The sequence below is a fragment of the Equus caballus genome, chromosome 21, assembly GCF_041296265.1.
Source record: "Equus caballus isolate H_3958 breed thoroughbred chromosome 21, TB-T2T, whole genome shotgun sequence".
In the NCBI taxonomy this organism is placed as follows: Eukaryota; Metazoa; Chordata; class Mammalia; order Perissodactyla; family Equidae; genus Equus; species Equus caballus.
Window position 1 is genome coordinate 12518572 of NC_091704.1, and position 15785 is coordinate 12534356.

A 15785-nucleotide genomic window follows, 5' to 3' on the forward strand; every position below is an offset into this window, starting at 1 on the left:
TTTAGAAAGATGTCTTGTTTTACTCTCAACATCAGTGCAGAAGAGTGCTTTGTTTGCTCACTTAAAAAAACTTAAAAGATAATAACCTAAAAAGTGCTATTTGGTAACCTGCCTAGGGTAAATAATAGTAAGTAATTAATAGTGAAAACTATTCATTTTATTATTTGTATAAGTTCTGATGCTAACAAAACAACAACACACATCTCTTCTAGTGACTTAAATAAGCATCCCTAAGCCTTTCAACTGGGAAACAATGGTTAAAATTGTATTATGTTTGCAATATAATTATCTTTAAATACATTGAAAATGCTAACATTTTCAGCATACACTGAACTTATTTTGGATTTCTGACTTGCATTTCCTGAGCTATATTTATAATGTTATTTTCCCATTTCAGCTCAATATTTTCTCATTTATATTGTGGTTCTGTAGCAGAAAATGGTTTTCTCTTTTCATAAGCAACAGCAATTGTGAAAAATATTGTATGTGGTGATTCGACACAAAACGAGGAGCTAATCCAATAACCCATCTCTTCTAAAGTAGCTAAATATTTCAGTGGGTTTCACAAAGATGATGAAGACAACCGCAACCCTAATTTTTGTTGTCTCATGTTGGTAGCTTTTATTCTGTAAGAATGATAAATACCATCAGATAATCTAATCATAGTCCAAGATACAAGTGTGCTTTAAAATAGAAGTTAATGAATACATGTTATAGGCCAGTTACAGTAAACACAGATATACACAAACACTGAAAACCAGTCATGAGTCAACCTACACATCCCATCCGTATGAATATAAAAGCTATCGTTTTCATTAAAATCTACCTCAAACATGATTTTTATTCAGAGCTGTGGGAGGCAGCCTGCAGGATGTCCCTCAATGATCCCACCTCATGGTACTCATGCCCTTGTGTAGCTCCCACTGAATAACCTATGTAACTATTATTGTGGAATGATGGAGCATGACTTCTGAAGCTAGTTAATAAAAGATATTAGGACTTCTGCCTGCCTCTCCCACATCACTCGCTCTGGAAACCAGCTGCCACGTCATGAGGACACTCAAGCAGCTTAATAGGGAGCTCCACAGGAAGAGAAAATACAGCCTGACTGACAACCAGCATTGACTGGCCAGCTGCAGTCAAGCCTTCAAATGACAGCAATCTCTGAGTGACACTGAACCAGAACACCTCAGCTAAGTTGTTTCTGGATTCCTGATCCATAGAAACTGTATGGCACAATAAGTGTTTATTGTTTGAAGCTGCAAAGGTTTAGGGTTATTTGTTACATAACCTGAAGAAGAAACTGAAAACAAAAGGTGACACCTTGATAGTAAATTAAAATCTATATTCCCAAGCAACTTTTGATTCATCAAAAATTTATAACATCCCTGTCATATATAAGAAGAGTCCTTTAACTTCTAACTGTAAAGCTGGTGCTTCTCTCCTGCGTAGACCCTCCAGCCTTCTGTGTTCAGCCTCCTAGCAAGGCACATACATACACCTCCCAGGACCCCCCACCCCAGGCTAGCGCGAAGGCAGAGGAGAGACTCACGAGATACATCAGCTCCATTCTGGGCTTTCCTGAGCTCTCAGTACATTTCCCATAACACCTCTGTATAACCATAAAAACCTCTCATACTCCTATAGCGCTAAATGAAGCTTAAAATACTTTATAAATGGTCCCCAAAATAAATCAGGGTAATGAAACAAAGGTACTGCCTGTCTTCAAATTATATGCAATCGCACCATCCCTACTCCCTATTCCCACCTCAGGAAAGGCACAACCACCTGGAGAATTGCAATGATGTTTTTAAATTTCAAAATTAACTTTAATTTCAAAATTCAAGAAAATTAACGTTCTTTAATTTTGAACATTAGCACCCCCACGGTATACTTTTATAGGGACTGATCCAGAGTCATCTCTAAAATTACAGTAAAAATAAGCTTCACTTCCACTGCCGCTGGCAGAGTAAACCAAACAAAGGAAACAAGTATGACAGCTCAAAAAAAATCTGAAGTTTAGCTAGCAGCTGGGTCAAAAAGATTGGAAAAATCAAGGCTACAAATTGGTCTGTACAACTAATAGCAATTCAAAAGGTGGAAAATGCATCTCAGTGAAATGCAGCAACTGAGTGATTTTAAAGTAAGGCCTATTATACAAAAACATGCTCAGAGACCAAGACAGATAATATCTTCACAGCACTCAAGTCTGACAACTGAGGCGGGTTGGTTGAATCATGAGTTCACATGACTCAGAAAGAAACTTGGTAGAACTTTCAGCTCATTGGTCCAGAGAGAATCAAATTTATAACAGCATAATTTGTAAACTGTCAGAATCCTTAGAGTATGAATTTGTTCCCAAACTGCAGTGGAGCAGCTGATACATACAAAATACATAATGAAGATTGATGCCCAGCTTTTTCTGTGGTTCCATGAAAAACAGATCCTTGCTGAGAAAACTTATATACAGTATTTATTGTAATATTTAGTTGGACCTATTCCAATCTTCTTAGGACATGACAAAAATCAGGGCAACTCTAAAACTGCCATTGAGCTTCCCTACCCAGGCATCCATCTTCAAATCCTTGGCATTTTTGCAGAAAGGTAGTTGGTACTGACATGCTTTGAATGAAATTTGTAAACAGAAGAAATATTCGTGGCTAAAATCTCTTCTGGGAATGGTATAAATTGGAATGCAAAGTATGCTGAGTAAGATTTCGCAGGGCTATTTCCAAGGGGGGCAGGCTTGGAAGAACTGGGGCTGCCGTGGGTAGCAGAGTCAGAAACAAACAGAGAAGCTCCCCCAGAGATGATGACAATCTACTTGAGAGGGCCAACTTGGTGGCCTAGCCTAATTTCCCCTGGCACAAAGATAAGATTCAAAATTGGTAATAGTCCATTTTAAGATTATTTAAAAGGCAGCTGAATAAAAAGATTACTAGAGCAGAAAAATTCACCAAAGTTACCAGTGCTGGGAGCAAGAGGATTTAATTGGGAGTCAGCTGACTTATTTTCTTGTCCCAGCTCAGCCATTAATTAATTGGTCTTGTAAGCTTTAGCAAATCATTTAAAATGTCTGGGATTTGGTTTCCTCATCTATATAATGAGAGGACAGGACAAGAATCTAGGACTTACTAGTTTGTACAAAATCAATATTGTGTTGAGGAAGATTCTCAGGCTGCTTGGAAACCCATTAGGAAAGGAGATGGTAATCAATTAGTAATGTCTGCCAGGACAAGGTGTGGTGGAAGAATGGCTGGAGATGTGCACAGCCATTAGACTCAATCATCTTTAAGGGCACTTACAACTAGAACATTCTATCATTTATTCATTGAACACAACTAGCCAGAAGACCCATTGATAGGTTATTTCAACAAAACTACACCTTTAGGAAATATAAAGAGCTGAGTAACAAACAGAAAGAAAATTCTTTATTGTTAAAGCCTGTTAATTCAAAGAGGTAACAATGACTGTATCAAAGTAATGGATGTTCAATTAAAAAAAAAAACAATTTAAAAAAATGGTAAGTACTAGGTTACACAGATAAAACTCCAAGATCATGATCAGAAGATGGCTTTGCATTTCACAGGCCTGAGGCAATATTAACTGTCACAGGTATAAGAGCTGTCATAGGTATAATAGCAAGTACTTCATTAAAGTCGCTATACTTGGCCAGTTACATCATTGTAAAATTCTAAACAGCTAGAGCAGCATTTTAAAACTGATGTAAGCTTTACATTGTAAATTTGAAAAGAAAATGCAATAAGAAATAGAGCGGGCAATGGACTGCCACATTTTTAATCAGTAGCATTGCCGCTGTTATTAATCTATTTCTCAAGTGCTACCACTTAACAAAAGCTTAGTTAAAAATGTAGATTAATCAAACAACAAATCAGAAATGATTTAAAGTAATTTTAGGCCAGAGAATTTACACATTCATAAAAAATACTTTAAAGTACTTTTTGATGAAGTTGTAAAAAATAGAAGTATAGGGAAACCACACGGAAATGAATTCAAATGCATTTCTTTATGAGACTTAGCACTAAGTTATCTGACCACAGTGGATGGCCTGTCCTTGGATCAAGGGTATGTGAAACCTAGTGGCAAGAGAATATGTTAATGATAAATATCAATATCACTGACTTTTTCAAGGTAATAAAACCTGCTTAAGTCCATATGATAGTTTGAGCTTTACTTGAACACTGAGAATAAAATAAAATTGGTATTCAAAAAAATAAGCAAAATCTGTCTTCATAAATTCTTGGAAACCTAGATTACGCTAATATATTTTTTCTAATAAACATCACCAAATATCATTTTGTAATAGAATGAACAAACTATAAACATTTAAGGTCTTTTTTTTCTTTTGGTCCCAGAATCCATCTTTAAGCATCTGAATGGGAAGAATATTTTTCTTACTTCCAAGCTAATCTTTTAAAACTCTGATTTTGGGTTTACTTTTAAATCTATTAAATACATATGTTGTTTGAGATTTTCTGGCTCTAGGGATAGTGTTAAGTTATTCTGACATATCTTTGGCCTTAAAATAGGTTGCTATTTGTAACACTGGAAATAATGGACTAAATTATTTACCCATTGAAACAAAATATTTTTTGAGCCAGGTACCATTCTAGGTGCTAGAGCAGTGAACAATACAGAAGTTTCTGTCCGCACAGTTTATATTCTAGCAGTTGAAGATAGCTAGTAAATAAGGAAGCAAATAAATAATTTCAGGTAGTGGTAGTTGACATGAAGAAAAAAATCCCAGAGTGATAAGACAGAGAAAAATTAAGTGGAATCAGGCATTTGACTAGCTAGTCAGGGAAAGGAGAGCCGGCTTCATGAGGATGTGACACGTATGACTGCACAGAACCCCACACTTAGAAGAGCTGACACATGGTTTAATGCTCTGCTGTCACTTCCTGAAACTTTTAATAAGAGGCCTTGCACGTTCCTTTTACACTGAGCCCTATGTAGCCAGGTCTTGCAGAGTACCATTGTTTTTTTTTTTAAAACATTTTATTCAAGCACCCAGTAAACATCAAACATCCAGTGCTCCCCCACCCTCTGTGAATTCTTCTCATGTAGACATGGGTCTACCGGAAGGAACTTGTGTCTGCTGACGGCTCCAATGGTGAAGAATGAAGACACAGTGGCCTCAAAGGTACAGAGAGTCTTGTATCTGACATCCTTAAAACCAAGACACAGGGTATTTTACTTCCAAAGTGAAGAGTGCATGTTCCGCCCTAGCTGTCAATCCAGAAAGTATGCACTACAGAAGGATCCATGTGGACTCGGCACAGTTCTTCTCATACACGAGCTCCCTTGACTGAGGGGGGAGTCTAACTACAAAAAGTGCCATTTTCAAAGCACTCATTTAAAGCATTATTATTATTATTTCAAAGCATTATTTAAAGTGTGTGAGGATGAAAAGCAGAACCCTGCAACTTATCTTAAAAGAAAGCGCAAGTTCCAGGAGTTTTTGTTGTCTGACTAACAGAACACGCAAATTCAGGCAGTGAGGTCCTCAAGGAATGACATGCATCTTTCCCTGTTGTCTGCCCTGTGGTCCTGTATCTCCTAAGCACTTATTATATTTCCTTTAAAGATATAAGACACTTACTTTGCTTACAAATGCAATCCAAGTGTGAATAAATAAATGTATTATCTCTTAACACCCCCCTTCCATGTTCCTTTAAATAGAAAAATGTGCTAAATGTCCCTTCATATCCTGTTGGGCGACAGCTGTCTCACCTATGGTTTTAAAAACAGACTGTAACTCGATCTTCTGAAATCCTTTCTTGAACTGCAGCTCATTCTGTTGAAGAAGTCCTGGGAAAGAAGTCCTATTGATATTGTTGGTAGTCTCCAAAAGGTGAGGACGGTAATTGGGCTGAAGGCAACTGGGAGGGGTTTTCAGCAAACTGAGGACCACTGGGAAATTGTGCAGAGGCAAATCTTGTCAACAAGATACCAGCTCCTTCAGTTAAAGCTAGGAGAATGCCACCCATCGTGGCTGACCCGACCATGGCCACTGGTCCATTTCTCCTGGCCAGGATGGCTCCTGTTAAGGCACCACTTGTGATGGAGTTCCAGGGGGTCTTCCTTCCCTCTGACCTGAACCATACTGGAGTCAATCATGGAAAGCTCCCCAAACTGCAAAGCTCCCTCCCAGCTGCGGAGCCCTGGTTTTAGCAGCTGTCAAACTCGTGTGCAGTCTGTGGTTTACTCCCACTGGAGAATTGCGAAAGCCTTTGATTGCCTGAAAGATACCGCCACCTATAGTACCTATCGTAAAGCACCCCCCCCCCCCACAGTCATCCATAATTTGCCAGGGGCATGGCTCCCATGCATACTCCTCCATCTTGGCTCCGGCAGCCGAGAAGTAAGGTCTGAATGACAAAAAGGGGCTAGATCTATGCGACAACAGTGGAAGGACATTCTTTGAGAGGGAACAGCGATATTCTGTTGCTGCAAAACAGCAGGGTTTCTCAATCTTGACATATTTGAGAAACAGAAAGAAGACTAAGTGGATTGATGCATGGAAGTAAGAGAAATGCAGTGGTAGCAGATGAGGCCAGAGAAGTACTTAAGGACCAGTTCATATAGTCTTGTAGGAGACTGGATTTTTATGTACGCACAAGGATAGTGTACCTGATGATAAGGTGTATGAAAAGAAAAATCCACCCACTGGCAGAGAGACACGAGAAAACGTGTCTGTTTTGGCGTAAACTGAGGTTGAAACACTATATAGTATGTGCTTGTGTGTGTGTATGTCTTGTGAATATATATACACACATATCTATATACTATATATATTTAACTATCTTGAGCATTTATATCCATAGGCCAAATATCATATCCGATTGAGGTTTCTTAGCATACGATGAATAATCTAGGAATGTCCAATTAGAGGCGTTAACACAAAAATATGTCCTAGGTCAGTTAACCCAGTAGAAGGGCAACTCACCCAGTGTGGAGTTAACCAAGATCATTACATATGAAAAGAGGCCTCACTGTCGTTATCTTCCATGGGCCCCCTGGGATACTAGGAAGACAGAAATTTCTAAATTTATTTGTAATAACGTTTGGAAAAGAGGAGGAATGTACCGCCACCCCACGGGCCCCCACCTAAAGTACAGGGCACAGGGCAACCACTCTAGGTGCCCTTTTACGGGGCCAGCCTGCAGGCTGGTGACAGTCCTGCAGTATCTAACAGAAGCAAATGCAAAAACATCTCTGGAACGACAAGCTCTTAACTCAGGCTATACAGGGCTGCCACAGATAAAACTGTGCTGAAAATGAACTTACGTTACAATTACACAGAACACATAAGGAAACAGTCTACTGTGATCAATTGCCAGTAGATGATAACAGCAGACAACAACAAATAGAATCAGAGTAGCAAAAACTTTAGACTGTCAAACTATCACCTAGAAGCAAAAAATTAAGCATGATTCAATGATTTAAATGAGATATCTAAAATACACAAAAATAAAACTATAAAAATATTCAGATTTGAAAAAGAATCAAATATAACATCAAAAAATATATATAGTCATAGAAAAAAACCCATCATAGATGTGCTAATCAGCAGATTAGACCTCGTGAAGAAACTTAGAGAACTGGAGGAAGGATCTGAGAAAATTCCCAGAACATGACACTAAGAAAGATGACGTAAGAGACAGAGAGGGCAGAGGTCAACAGGCCCGTCACTGGAATGCCAGAAAGACAGAAGCCGGAGAGCTTGAGGAGGGACAATATTAGAAGACACAGTGTCTGGGAGTTTTTCATAACTGATGAAAAACAACACTCTCCATATTTAGAAAGAACATTTATTCCTTAGCAGGATAAATAAAATTAAATTTGCATCAAGGGATGTCACTGTGAAACTACGGAATCCTAAAGAAAAGGACCAGAGCTTAAAGCATCCAAAGACAGCAAAGACCACTTCAAAAGGAAAGAACCCTCCTGGTGGCAGACCGTTCAGAAGACCCTGGAATAATACTTTGAAAGTACGGGGACAAAAGAAGCGTCAGTCTAGATTTCTATGTCTAGGTTACCATGATTTAAGAGTGACAGAAAAATAAAGTAATTTTTCAGATAAAGCTTGGGAGACTCTACTACGAATACTCTTGCAGAAAAGCTTCTAAGGATACAGAATATGTATATTTCTTCTTACATATTCGTATATCTATGAACATGAGCTCAGAAAATAGAAAAAGATGAAACAAGAAATCATGAACAAAAGACTAGTGTGAATGTGCATAAATGTAAACAAGCTGTGACTTGAAGAGACAGCTGGTTAGAATGGAGGGAAAAAACACCATATATGCTCTTGAGAAGACACATAAACATATGGATGCAGACAGTTGCAATATTTATGAAGAAAAAAGATATAACAAATATTAACAAAAAGAAAACTGGTGAAACTACACAATAATAGGCATAATGGATTTTAAGGCAAAGATAGTTATTAAGGATTAAGGCTACTTAATAATAAAGGGTTCATTTCATCACAAAAATATAATAGTTCTAATCTTGTAAATGCCTGATTGAATATACTTCAAGCTATAGAAGGCAACACTGCAGGATGTCAAAGAAAAACTGACAACTTCATAATCATAATGATACAGTTTAACATTCATTCTCAGAAACTGTTAGATTAATAATAATAATAATCTGTCAAAACCAATTTATTTACCAAACTAATGTAACGCTTATTAAATAGCTTTAGTATTCCCCGATTCCTCTGCTCTTAGCTTATTCTGCCACTTGTGGTAATGCAAGATAAAATAAAGGTGATACAGATTGGGTAATTAACTGATTTACCCAAGAAATATTTACTACAGGACCTCGAGGCTCCAGGCACTGTTCTAGTCTATGGTGTCACAGCACTAACAGAAAAGGTCACTGCTCTCCTGGAGCTTACATTCTAGATGGGCACACAGAAAACTAACAGATAACCATATAAAACGTTAAATGTGTATATTTAGACATTAAATGTCAACATAGTAATATAAATACTAAAAAGAAAATTAAAGCAGAGTGAGTAGTGCAGGAGTTGGGTGCAGAGTTTGTTACCTTACAGGGCTCTCAACTAAGCACCCGATGCTCAGGAGATGAGGGAGCAGAGAAGCAAGAGGGTGCTCCCTGCAGGTCTCTGAAGGGACAGCTGTCCAGGCAGGTAGGAAAGCCAAAGAGGGAAGCCTGCTCCGCCTCTGCAAGAACAGCCAGAACTGAGGCTGCAGTGGAGGGAGCGAGGGAGACAGCGTTGGGAGGGCAGCTCAGAGAGGTGTGTGTCGGGGTGCTCAGAGGGTGCAGCACTTTCTAGGGTGCGGTTTTTATTCTCAGTGACGTGGGAAGCCATGGCAGAGTGAATGGAAGAGCAGTGTGATCTGGCTTCCAGTTTTAAAGGGTCACTGTGGCTGTTTTGTGGAGAACACGGTGGTGGGGAGGGTGTGTGGGCCAGGGCTGAAGCAGGGAGCCGGGCAGGAGGCTTCTGTAGTAATCCAGGGGCAAGACAACAGTGGCCGAGACCAGGGCGCAAGCAGGAGAAGGGACAGGAGGAGAGGGATTCTGGGTCTATCGTGAAGATGGATAAAGGATGAGTCTTTCCAGGCAGCAGCAGCCACCCATGTTATACTCTCTCAGATTCTTAATGCCTCGGATTTTCTTTTCAGCGTCTCCACTCCCATAGGCTATTGGGTCTGAAACAACTGTATTTAAAAACTGATCAACTGCAACATGCTTTTAAAATAAAAGCTTTGAAGAAGTTGTAAATACCGCTGAGAGCTCTCTTTGAAAGTCCATTCCGCATAAATAACCTGCTCATTAAAAGGCAAAGGGAGTGAAGGGCGTTGGGGGGTGGCACCTCCTCAGTAACTCAGGCACCGAGGAAACTGGATCTGAGCGGGCAAGTCAGAGGCAAGGTCTTAGACAAATGGCAGAGAAAGAGGAGTTTCCTGGCCCTTTCTCCACTGTTTGCTGAACGGAAAAAGGAAAGATAGCTGAATGGTTGTTTTGGAGACACAGGCAGACAGCAGAAAGCTGTGCACAGAATCTGCCTAGTTCCACAGGTAACTGGACAAACCAGCAAGAGACAATTAAAGTCTAGTGTATTCATTAAACACTTGCCTCAGTAATAGCAGCTTTCCTGCAATTTTTACAGCCTTCTTTCTGATGCTGACTGCTGTATGAGAAAGCTTACAGTGACAAAATCTTAGCTACGGCAGAAGAGAGGATTTAAAAATCACAAAACCAATCAGTAGAAGAATGTATAATACAGTTTCACAAGGGCTTCTGAGAATGAGATTTCACGAACTAAAAATTAAGAAAAAGACTGCTGACAAATTTACATTTCAGAATTGACTCGTCTGATCTTGCCTGGAACCTCTGAAGCTGAAAAATTAGACCAAAAGCTCTCAGTCTGCTTGCAAAGGGAATGAAGAACCAAACCTTTGCCCAACAAATTGTAAGGCACTCTTAAGGTGAATATCTAACTGACGGGTGGTGCCCGAGGAATCGCCCTTTTCCACAATAAAATGGTGTTCTGTCCCTTTCTCCTAAATGCTACTGGATGCATTTTCCCCTGGACTCTAATTAGAAGCTACGCAGGATGCTGACTGCATGTATCATTACCTGCAAACTATAAAATGTCCATCAAAAGTCAGGTTCTCAGTTGTGAGCAAATCTAACCCAAGATAGACCTCGGTGCTACATAAGTGAAACTCCACTGTACTTGAAAAGATAGAACTTCCTCAAGCAAACGTCCTTATGGTTAAACAGACTCAGGAAAAAGATCTGAAAGTACTTCAGACAGTATACAAAGAGATAATATTGCAAAATTTGAGAATTCTCTAAAGTGCTTAAATTTTGGGGGGAAACATAATTTAGTTGTTAGAAGTTTTGTCATGTAATGATGAAATCAAGCTATTTGAAAATAACTTTCTAGAAGTTAAAACTGCAAACAACCCAGATGGCCTTCAATGGGTGAACAGTTAAACAAACAATGGTACATCCAGTACCACACAATACTAGTCAGCAGTAAAAAGGAACAAACTATTGTTACGTCACCATGAATCTCCAGGGAATTATGCTGAGAAAAAAGCCAATCCCCAAAGGTTACACACTGTACAATCCATTTATTAAACATTCTTGAAATGATGAAATTATTGAAATGGAAAAGATATTAGTGGCTGTCAGCGGTTGAGGACAGGGGTGGAGAGGTTTGGGGGGAGGGGAGCAGGAGGAAAGTGGGTGTGGTTATAACAGAGCAATACCAGGGATCCTTGTGGTGATGGCATTGTATCTTGACTGTGCTGGTGGATACGAACCTACACATGTGACAGCACACACACGTGTGATAGAACACAAACTGGGGAAGTTGCTAAATAAGATCGGTGGACTGCAACAATGTCAGTATCCAGGTTGTGCTACTGTGGTATAGTCACATGCAAGATGTTATCATTGAGGGAAACTGGGCAAAGAGTACATGGGATCTCTTTCTATTATTTCTTAAAACTATATGTAAATCTAGAATTATTTAAAAGTAAAAAGTTTAATTTGAAAAAAGTAAAGAGTGGCTGGAAGACTTGATAAACATAGTTTGACTACTGATTCACTGTCAAAGGTAAACTGATAAAGTTTTTAGAATTTGGCTTTTAATAACAGTATCAGGAGAATCTTGCAGTGGCTAAGGGTGTCACCAAATGCTGCTCACTAAATGTAGAATTATTCTGCCCTTTGAAAATAGCTAGAGAAATACAGTTTGTATGTTAGGGCAACTCTTAGAAGCCAAGTAATCCAGGAATTCAATCACCTATTGATGTATAACATACATAACATAAACTCATTTTAAGTGTGTAAATCAATGAGTTTTGAGAATGTATAGACCGGTGTAACCACCATCACCACAAAGAAGATACTGAGCATTTCCATAGCTCCACAAAGTTCCCTCATGTCCAGTCCTAGTGAATAACTTATCTGCCTTTGGTCACTAGAGACTAGTTTTGCTTTTCGAGAATTTCATATAAAGACAACTATATAGTACATATTGTTTTGTGTCTAGATTCTTCTGTCTAGCATAATGTTTTGAAATTCTACCAGGTTACTGGACATAGCAGTGATTCATTTTGATTATATCTGGGTGGTATTTAACTGTACAGATGTAGCATAATCTGTTTATCCATTCACTTATTGAAGTAACATTTGGGGTAGTTTTCAGTTTTGTCAATTACGAATAAGGCTGATATGAACAGGAGCATAGAAACCTTTGTTGGGCATGTTTTATTTCACTTGAGTGAATATGTAGTAGCTAAATTACTGGATTGCACAGAAAATTATGATAAACTTTATAAGAAACTTCCAAAATGATTTCCAAAGTGTTTGTACCAATTTACACTCCCACCAGCAGCATGATTCACAACCTCACCAACACTTAGTATTGTCCATCTTTTCCTTTTAGCTATTCTGGTGGGTGTGCTGTGTTATCACACTGTTTTAATTTTGATGAACTCCAATATATCATCTTTTTCTTTTCTTTTCTTGTTTGTGCTTTTTGAATCCTATCTAAAAATTATCTGCCTCCTCTGAAGTCACAAAGATTTCCTCCTATGTCTTCTTATACAAGTTTTATGATTTTAGCTTTTAAATTTAGGTCTATGATCCATTTTAAATTATTTTTTGTTTATGGTGTGAGGTAAGGATTGAGGTCCATTTCCCCCTGATACTGACAGACAACTGTTCTAGCACTATTTGTTGAAAAGACTATCCTTTCCTCACTGAACCAACTTTCTATCTTTGTGGAAAATCGATTGGCCATACATGTATGGATCTATTTCTGGACTCTATTCTGTTTCATTCATGTATACATCTGTTCTACCAATTCTATGTTGTCTTGATTACTGTAACTTTATAGTAAGTTTTGAAATTGTTTAAGCCAAATCCTCTTGTTGTCCTTTTTCAAAAATGCTTTGGCCACTCCAGTTCTTTTACATTTCCAAATAAATCTTAGAATGAACTTGCCATTTTTTACAGAATGGCCTGTTAGGATTTTAATTGGGATTATTTGAATGTATAAATCAATTTGGAGAAGACTGATATCTCAACAACATTGAGTCTACTAATTCAAGAGCCTGGTATATTTCTCTAGTTAGTTCTTCTTCAATTTCATTCAGCAATATTTTGTAATGTTCAGTGTAGTGATCTTGATATTTCTTGTTAAATTTATCTTTAAGAATTTATATGTTTTGATGCTAGTATAATTAGCCTTGCTTTAAAACCATTTCATTTGCCAGTTGTTAATAAATAAAATCTATTTTTGTACATTGACATTTTTCTGAGATCTTGATAACTTCACTTATTTGTTCTAGTAGTTTTTTTTTTTTTTTTTTTTTTTTTTTTTGCTGAGGAGGATTCCCCATGAGCTAACATTTGTTGCCAATCTTCCTCCTTTTGCTTGAGGAAGATTTGCCCTGAGCTAACATCCATGCCAATCTTCCTCTATTCTGTGCATGGGTCACTGCCACAGCATGGCTGCCAACGAGCAGTGTAGGTCTGCACCCAGGAACTGGACCTGGGCCACTGAAGCAGGGTGTGCCAAACTTAACCACTAGGCCCTGGGGCTGGCCCCTGTTCTGGTAGCTTTTATGCAAAAATAACGTCAACTGAAAATAGAGTACATCTTCCTTTCCAACCTGTATGGCTTGTCTCGCCTTATTACACTGGCTAGGACCTCCAGTAAAATGTTGCACAGAAGTGGTAAACTGGACATGTTTACATTGTTACTAATCTTAGAGGGAAATATTCAGTTTTTCACCATTAAGTATGAAGCTGGTAGTAGGTTTTTCACAAATGTCCTTTAAAAGGTTGAGGACATTTCCCTCCAATCCTAGCCTTCTGAGAGTTTTTATCATAAATGGATGTCGAACTTCGTCAAATTCTTTTTTCTGCATTTATTGAGATGGTATCCTTTATTCTTTACATATGATGAATTATATCAATTGGTTTCAAATGTTAAATCACCCTTGCATTCCTTTATATTGCTAGATTCAATTTGAGAATTTCTATGTTTATACATATAAGGAATATTGGGATGTTGGTCTGTAATTTTTCCCTTCTTGTAGTTTTTGTATGGTTTTGGTACCAAGATGATATCAGCCTTATGAGTTGGGAAGTTGTTCCTCCCACCTCCCCCAGCTATTTTCTAAAAGAGTTTATGTAGGATTAGTATTATTTCTTCCTTAAATATCTGTTATTCACCAATAAAGCCATCTGGGTCTGGGGTTCTCTTTTTGGGGAGGTTATTAATTATAAACTTGATTTTAAAAATAGATATAAGAAGACTTAGGTTTTCTATTTTTTATGTGTCAGTTTTGGAAATTTGTGTCTTCAAAAATTTTGCTGGGGGCTAGCCTGGTGGCGCAGTCATTAGGTTCACACGTCTGCTTCAGTGGCCCAGGGTTCTCTGGTTTGGATCCCAGGTGTGGACCTATACACCGCTTGTCAGGCCATGCTGTGGCAGGCGTCCCCACATATAAAGTAGAGGAAGATGGTCCTGGATGTTAGCTCAGGGTTAGTCTTCCTCAGCAAAAAGAGGATTGGCAGCAGATGTTAGCTCAGGGCTAATCTTCCTCAAAAAAAAAAAATTTGTTCATTTCATCTAAGTCCTCTCTCTTAATTCTAATAGTGGTGAGTTATGACGTCTTCTCTCTTTTTTTTCCCCCTTGATGAGTCTAGGCATAACTTAGTCAACTTTACTGACCTCTTAAAAAATAGCTTTCGATTTCACTTACTTTATTTACTGAGTTCCCATTTTCTATTTTATTGATTTCTGCTCTGTATTATTTCTTTTCTTCTACTTTGGGTTTATTCATTTTCTAGCTTCATAATTGGAAGTTTAGATCCTTGATGATTTTAGACTTTTCTTATTTTCTAATATAATTATTTTAAACTATACATTTGTCCTGAGCATTGCTTTATGCTGCAACACAACATTTTTTATATATTTTCACTGGGTTCAAAATATTTCCTAATTTATCTTTTGATTTCTTCTTTATACCATGGATTACTTGGAAGTGTGATTGTTTAATTTCCAAATATTTGGGAATTTTTGCAAAAGCCTTTTTTTTTTTTAACTGATTTCTAAGTTAATTTTATTGTGGTCAGAGAATGTACTTTGCATGAATTCAATTACAGGATATTTTTCAGACTTGTCTTATAGCCCAGAATACTGTAGATCTTAGTAATGTTCCATATTCATTTGAAAAAACTATGGATTCTGCTGTTGTTGGGTGGAATGTCCTGTAACTGTCCAGTTGGTTGACAGTATTGTTCAAGTCTTCTGTGTCTTTACTATTTTTATCTATTTGTTCTATCAATTACTGAGAGAGAGTAGTGAAAAACTCTCCAATTAATTGTGGATTCAGTTTTTGCTTTATGCATTTTTTGAAGCCCTACTATTACAGAAATATACATTTAAGATTCTTATGTCTTCTTGATGAACTGGCCTCTTTGCAGCCTTCTTTGTCTAATATTAACAAAACCACTCCAGTTTTCATATGAGTAGTGTTTGCATGGTATGTCTGTTTCTATCCCTTTACTTCTAACCCATATATGTCTTTATATTTAAATTACTGTCCCCTCCCCCAGACAGCAAATAGTTAAGTCTTGCTTTTTTTAATCCACTTGGGCAATTTCTGCTTTTTATTTGGAGTTTCTAGACCATTTACATTTAACGTAATTTATCAATATAGTTGGTTTAAATCTACTATCTGTTTCTTTTA

The 15785-nt window shown here is 37.8% G+C and overlaps 1 pseudogene; it reads right to left on the reverse strand.

The window, feature by feature from the left end:
- Positions 1 to 5065: 5065 nt before the first annotated feature.
- LOC138919783 (mitochondrial import inner membrane translocase subunit Tim17-A pseudogene) lies at positions 5066 to 7410 on the reverse strand (annotated as a pseudogene).
- Between the last annotated feature and the right edge of the window lie 8375 nt (positions 7411 to 15785).